The 7,500-nt window shown below is 43.6% G+C and overlaps 1 protein-coding gene across 4 annotated transcripts in view; it reads right to left on the bottom strand.

The window, feature by feature from the left end:
* LOC122250333 (uncharacterized) overlaps positions 1-7,500 on the bottom strand; it is a 463,908-nt gene that overhangs the window by 354,737 nt on the left and 101,671 nt on the right. Inside the window, exons 1-2 of one of the 4 annotated variants that reach the window (XM_086530947.1) lie at positions 6,252-6,351; positions 5,378-5,510 (exon numbers count right to left, since the gene is read on the bottom strand). The exons of 1 other annotated variant lie outside the window; for it this stretch is intronic. The gene's annotated coding sequence lies outside the window, so the exon portion shown is untranslated. Of the gene's footprint in view, positions 1-5,377; positions 5,511-5,944; positions 6,090-6,251; positions 6,352-7,500 lie in introns of those variants that run through there. 2 more of the 4 variants (XM_086530948.1, XM_086530946.1) reach the window with 2 other exon arrangements.

The raw sequence follows: 7,500 nt of genomic DNA, 5'->3' as shown, positions 1-7,500 counted from the left end.
ATACACGTATTCCCCTGCAGGCACTCCCACATCCCTCGCGTAATGCCATCTCAAGGCCTTAGGTACTAAATAGTGGACACAGAAAGCGAGTCCTTCTATCCAAGGATAGGTAGGACAGATGGGACACACAAGTCTACTTACCGATAGCCCCTCGTAGGCTTTGGGACGGTAGGCTGTAGGGTACTTTGGGGAGGAATCCAGAAGGGGGTAGGTGAGGTGGGGCGAGTTTTGTGTTTGATTTGATGGGGATTTTGTTACGGGTGAGTGAGTGAGAGGGAGGGAGTGAGAGGGAGAGGGAGGGAGGGAAGGGGAGGGAGAGGGAGGGAGGGAAGGGGAGTGAGAGGGAGAGGGGGGAAGAGGGAGGGAGGGAGTGAGAGAGAGAGGAGAGAAAAGGAGAGGGAGTAGGAGAGAATGAAAGTGAGAAAAAAAGAATGAGGAGATGATGAGAGTGAGAGAGAGATAAAGAAAAAGAGAAAGAGAGAAACAGAAAATGGATATTATCTATTTTTTTCGTTCCAAACAAAAAGAAGCACAGACCAAGAATTACATTATCTACTTCCTCTCCCTCCCTCTCTTTCTCTCAATATTCCTCTCTTTCTTTCTCTATCCCATTCTTTTTCCCTATATCCCTCTCTTTCTCCCTATATCCCTCTCTTTCTCTCTCTCCCTCTTCCCCTCTCCCTTTCTCTCTCTCTCTATCCCTCTCCCTCTTTCCACTTTTCCTCATCAAAATCCATTTACTATTCGCTCCCAAACAAAACCCTTTCCTCCACATCCTCTCCCATTCCATTTTCCAAACAGAGACTTTTCCTTCTTTTTGCTCGATATTTCTTTTTCAAACTTGCATTCAATAATTTTTTTGTCTCTCTCACTCTTCCAACCTTCTTGACAGCCAAGGTCATGACGCAACGAAATCGGACGCTTGACGTGTGACCTCCATACTTCCCTATGGGGCAGAAAACAGCTGTTCATCCATGTTGTCTCGAAGCGACTCTGACCTTAATACTTTATGCTGGTCATGTTGGATTTTTTTTTTTCCTTTTCTTTTCTTTTCTTTCTTTCTTTTATGTGGACTGGTATATACGTGTGTATTGGTTGTTTGTGTGTGTGTGTGTGTGTGTTGGTTATTTGTGTGTGTGTGTTGGTTATTTGTGTGTGTGTGTTGGTTATTTGTGTGTGTGTGTTGGTTGTTTGAGTGTGTGTTGGGTGTTTGTGTGTGTTGGTTGTTTGTGTGTGTTGGTTGTTTGTGTGTGTTAGTTTGTGTGTGTGTGTTGGTTATTTGTGTGTGTGTGTTGGTTGTTTGTGTATGTGTGTTGGGTGTTTGCGTGTGTGTGTTGGTTGTTTGTGTGCGTTAGTTTGTGTGTGTGTGTTGGTTGGTGATGGTGGTGGAAGAGGAAGAGAAGGAGAAGTAGCAGGAGAACGAGGAGGAGGAGGATGGTGATGATGAAAAAGAAGAAGAAAAAAAAAAGATGACGAAGATGAAGACGATGACAGTGATAACAACAACCATACAATAACCAGCAAGAAGAAAAATCAAAATAAGAAACACAACAATGCACGTTATGTTTGATATAAAGAAAGATAATGAAAGAGCAAAAAAATTAACAGCGAAAAAATCCAGACCGAAATAAAAGGCGGACGAATTACCCATCACAAAAAATAAGATAGATAGATAGATAGAGAGAGAGAGGGAGAGAGGGAGAGAGGAGGGAGTGAGAGAGAGAGAGGGAGAGAGTGAGGAGAGAGAGAGAGAGAGAACGAAATAGTTGTCGAATAGGGGAAGGAAATAGATGACGGTGAAGAATCTAATCTAAAATATAATGAATACTTTCTTTTAGTATTTCTTTTTTTTTCTTTTTTCTTTTTTTGTGGGGGGGGAGAAAAAATATTCATCTTTAGCTTGGGTCTCTAGAAGGATGTCTTTTGTGTGTGCAGAGGGAAGGAGGGTGAGGTGTTTGTATGTGTGCGTGTGCGTGTGCGTGTGCGTGTGCGTGTGCATGTGCGTGTGTATGTGTACGCGAGCACATGAATGTCAGTATGTATTCGAAAGCGCTTGAATATCAGTATGTGCTCACGAGCGCATGAACGCAATATGTGTACGCGAACGCATGTATGGCTGTGTGTGATTCATTGCTTTAGACTTTCGGAGAAATGCTGTCCGCACTGCTCACAGATGTTTCCTCTCTTTCTCTCTCTCTCTCCCCCTCTCTCTCCCTCTCCCTCTCCCTCTCCCTCTCTCTCTCGCCGCCTGGTTAGCTCAGCGGTAGCGTGTCGACTTCACATCCCCGTGGTCGGCAGATCGAGCCCCGCCCAAGCTCGTGAGCTTCCACTGTCACCTGGCGGTTACTGACGTGGCTGGGCACTGCGTTGGGTAAGGACCAAGCTCAGATCGAGTCAACACTCGTTGGCACATTCTCTCACGAGTCAGCACACGCTGGCACAGGCGGGCTCGCTTCAGTGCATACAAGCCCGGCGTAGCATCTGCTCCGCAAATCTGGCTTATCCTTATTCTTCTCTCTCTCTCTCACTCTCACTCTCACTCTCACTCTCACTCTCACTCTCACTCTCACTCTCCCCCTCTCCTTCCCTCCCTCCCTCTCTCTCTCTCTCTCTCACACATAAATACACATATCACATATACATGGCTCATCAACAATTAAACACAGAGAAATATGAAAAAAACACCATCTAAATAATTGAACCTACCACACAACCACCAACAGAACCTACCACACAACCAACAAACCGAACCTACCACAAAATCAAAAACCGAACCTACCACAAAATCACCAACAGAACCTACCACACAACTACACAACCAACAAACCGAACCTACCACACAACCACCAACCAAACCTACCACACAACTACACAACCAACTAACCGAACCTACCACACAACCACAAAACCCCCAACCAAACTTACCACACAACCACAAAACCCCCAACCACACAACCACCACCCAAACCTACCACACAACCACAACCACACAACCACAACCACACAACCACCAACCGTACCTACCACACAACCACAACCTCAACCAACCAACCAACCACATCACCGTTGGAAGAGAAAGGTATGCTCTATCTATGGGATTTCCTTAGGATTTGACACCCGGCCGATATAGGACCTTAGTAGACATCCTCTGAGCTCGATTTCCACTTCTCAGATTTCCTCGATTTAGCCCTGGGCGCTGAGATGCTGCTACCTCACGTCCTCCAGCCGCCTAGCCGCACGTCTTTCTTGGTTGCGTTTATGTTGGAAATATTCATACGTACATGTATATACGTAGAAGTACACGTACACGTATATACGCACATGCACACGAACACACTTAAACATACACACACACACATACATACACATACACATACACACACAGACACAGACACACACACACACACGTACACGTACACGTACACGTACACATACACGTACACATACACGTACACACACACTTAAACACACACACATACACACCTATTAAGGTGTGTCACGTCTGGTTTCAAAACGTTTTAGATTTTAAATGGTGTAAAAAGAATATTTAATTAATAATCGACAAATATTCTAGAACTGCCGCTTTGGTTTCTAGAATGACGTCTCTTGAAGGGGGAGGGGGGGGTTGGTGTGTGTGTGTGTGTGTGTGTGTGTGTGTGTGTGTGTGTGTGTGTGTGTGTGTGTGTGTGTGTGTGTGTGTGTGTGTGTGTGTGTGCGTGCGTGCGTGCGTAAGTGAGTGAGTAAGTAAGCTAGTAAGTGAGTGAGTAAGCGAGTAAGTAAGTAAGTAAGCGACTAAGTAAGTAAGTAAGTAAGTAAGTTAGTGTGATTGAGCCTCCTGCCTCCCATGCCCCCTCCCCCTTGCCCCCCCCCTCCCCCCGCACAAAACGTTCATGTGATTCTGTTCCTGGCACAGCTGTTCAGTATTCAGCACAACCGTGGAGCCGTGATGAGGCATCTGTCTCACAGAGCAGCTGATTGTGAAGTTGGCTATGTGGATACAAATACATACGAACTAGTACATGTCATGGGCTTGTAAATGAACATACGCGCATATACGCACACGCACATGCACGCACACACACATAAACGCACACGCACGCACGCGCACACACGCACACGCACGCACGCGCACACACGCACACGCACACTCTCTCTCTCTCTCTCTCTCTCTCTCTCTCTCTCTCTCTTTCACGCACACATGCACACACACACACAACCCCCTCCCCATCCCACCCACCCCCACACACACAATCACACCCAACACACAACCCCCTCCACCCCCATCTCCCCTACACACTTGTTACTACCTATCTACACACAGACAGACAGACTAACAGACATAAACAACAGATACACATCAACCTACAGCTTCCATAAGTAACTTGAAAGGGTGACTGAATGAAGGATCCTTTATAACGGGGTTTCAGTCTCTAGGGCTAGATTTAAATCAGGGATTATCGCCCTTATGGCTAGGCCTAGGGACGCTAACTGGGGGTCTATGTAGTACTAGGTCTTTGGCCATAACTTGCTATTTTTTGGCAGACACAGACACACACACATGCACGCACGCATGCAAGTACAAGTACACGCACACGCATGTATATATAGATGGATACTTAAATACACATGTGAATAGATACCTGTTTGCTTATATATACAGCAGCACACACACTCACTTCATATATAGATAGATAGATAGATAGATAGATGGAGATAGATAGATATAGATATAGATATAGATATATATATATATATATATATATATATATATACATACATACATACACACACACACTAACTCACTCACACTCATATTCACATGAACACATACACACATATCTATCTATCCATCTATTTATATATATGTGTATGTGTATGTGTATGTGTATGTGTATGTGTATGTGTATGTGTGTGTGTGTGTGTGTGTGTGTGTGTGTGTGTGTGTGTGTGTGTGTGTGTGTGTGTGTGTGTGTGTGTGTGTGTGTGTGTGTGTGTGTGTATATATATTATATATATATAGATATATATATATTATATGTGTGTAATATATATGTATATATATATATATATATATATATATGTATATATATATATATATATATATATATATATATATATATATATATATATATATATATAACACACAGCATTACCCGTAACAAGTCCCAAGAGATGTCGAACAGCTGATCCTTATCACCAGGATGCAGAAGATATCAACAGGTCTGGATTACGTAATACCCGCACAGCTTATCTCGGTGTGACTAACCTTCTATCAAACATTTCGTGTGTCTGAATTTCAGTCCAAAAAGGGTCAGAAAATCATCTGGAAATGCAACAATGCAAACATCATCTCATGCACAGATCGAGTCAAACTTACCTTAGCCTCTGTTGAAGATGATATTTGTTGAAAAGTCTATTTCTGTGTTGTTTTTGTTTCTTTCTTTTCTTTACTTTCTGTATCAGTCAAGGCACTAATTATCTCTAATTACTTTGCTCAAAGTAATTTATCACTGAAACGATAGATGGAATACACTTTTTTTTTTTACAATAAAACACAAACGAGGTACACTTATGACAACACTAAAACACGTGTTCACACCACTTTCTGTTTACACAACACAGCAACACATCATCATTAACACTTTTCCTAGTCATTATCAATAACTTTTCATTAATCACAACATCAACCCCATCACCACTGACCTTTCCAACGCCACGTAGGTCAGAAAACACTTAAACATACACATAAAAAACATTAAAAAAAAACACATATTCTCATAAAAAACATTAAAAAATACACATATTCTTATAAAAAAACATTAAAAAATACACATGTTCTCATAAAAAAAAACATTAAAAAATACACACGTTCTCGAAGTAAACCAACAGTAACTATGCGACGCGTAGAAAGAAAGGACAACACTTATATATATATAAAACCTACGTGGGTTTTTTTCTTTCTTTTTCTTCTTCTTACAGGTAGTCCGACAGAGGGAGGACAGGACTCCAGGCCTTTCCTACAATGCCTCCTCGACGAACTTGTGAAATCCCTGTAGGAGTAACCTGCCTTCCCTTCCTTCTCTGAATCATCTTCGTCCCTCCTCCACCGCTGGCCCTCCTCAACCCCCACCCTCACCCCCATCCCCCACCCTCACCCTCACCCCCATCCCTCACCCCCACCCCCATCCCATCCCATCCCCCACCCCCACCACCATGAGTTACCATGACTTGTTAACGTTGATATATCTCACCGTATTTCTCTCTTTCTTTCTTTCTTTCTTAACAAGGGGATACTCATGCAGTTATCAACGATCCTGGCTTATCACTGCGTTCTCTACGGCCTTACGATCAACACTGACATTTATTTTTTTATCAACACTTCATTTCCTGTGGACACTTGAATAACACCGAGTCGGGAAAATAACCCACGAGTATTTTTTCTTCTCTCTCTCTTTCTCTCTTTTTTTCTTTCCTTCCTCCATTTTACTACGCACTGCTGCACCTTAGACGATACGCTTATCCCCCTTGTTTTTATTTTTTAAGGGAAATCCAAATTGTTAGATCCATAACCTTTATCAAAAAACGCATAACGCAAAACTGATAACCTTTGACACAATCTCCGACGGCATGAGAACATCTGTATTCAAGAAAGATAATCCCACAGTCTGGTCTCAATCATAGTCCCTCTCCTCTGGCTACACACACACACATACAAGGTCACGGTGCAGCAAAACAACCAGGGAAAATGGTTGCACCACTATGCCAGCACCGACGCAAACAATGCCCCCCCCCCTTTTTTTTTTTTTTTTTTTTTTTTTTTTACACCGTCGCTGAGTTTCTAGAATGCCTGCAACCTCTAGAAAGGAAGGAGACATGCATGGGGGAAAAAACATATCATATCGGAAACCCGTTGGAAGCTCGTCCAATCAGAGCCAACACAAAACACGGGGAGAGAAAATAAAAAGAAAAGAAAAGAAAAAGAAAGAAAACCTTTCCTTTGCCTACGTGTTCATAAACAAACACATATACACATACACATACACAGATTGTGGAGATACACAAATACACCTCTCACTCTCTCTCTCTCTCTCTCTCACACTCACACATACACACTCACACATACACACTCACCCTCACTCCTTCCCTCACTCACCCCCTCCCCCCCTCTCTCCCTCACAAGAATCCTTTCACACACAATCACAGAAAGAACGACACCCAAGCCATAACACACACGGCACTCAACACGATGCGTCGTGGAAGAAAAAAAATATTCTGGCTGAGTAAGAGACTCATCTTCATACCGGGAGATGGAGCCACAGTAGCGAGGGACAAGAGGGAGGAGGAGGAGGAGGAGGAACAGGAGGAGGAGGAGGAGGAGGAGGAGGAGGTAGGAAGGGGTAGGAGGTAGGAGGAGGAGGAGAAGGAGGAGGAGGAGGAGGTGGGAGGAGGTGGGAGGGGGTAGGAGGAGGAGGAGGAGGAGGAGGAGGAGGAGGAGGAGGA

This window comes from Penaeus japonicus, unplaced genomic scaffold (genome assembly GCF_977035675.1).
Source record: "Penaeus japonicus unplaced genomic scaffold, GWHDUDI00000001_assembly GWHDUDI00000034, whole genome shotgun sequence".
NCBI lineage: Eukaryota > Metazoa > Arthropoda > Malacostraca > Decapoda > Penaeidae > Penaeus > Penaeus japonicus.
The sequence above is the reverse complement of the archived record's forward strand: the minus strand, read 5'-3'. Positions and strand labels throughout refer to the sequence as shown.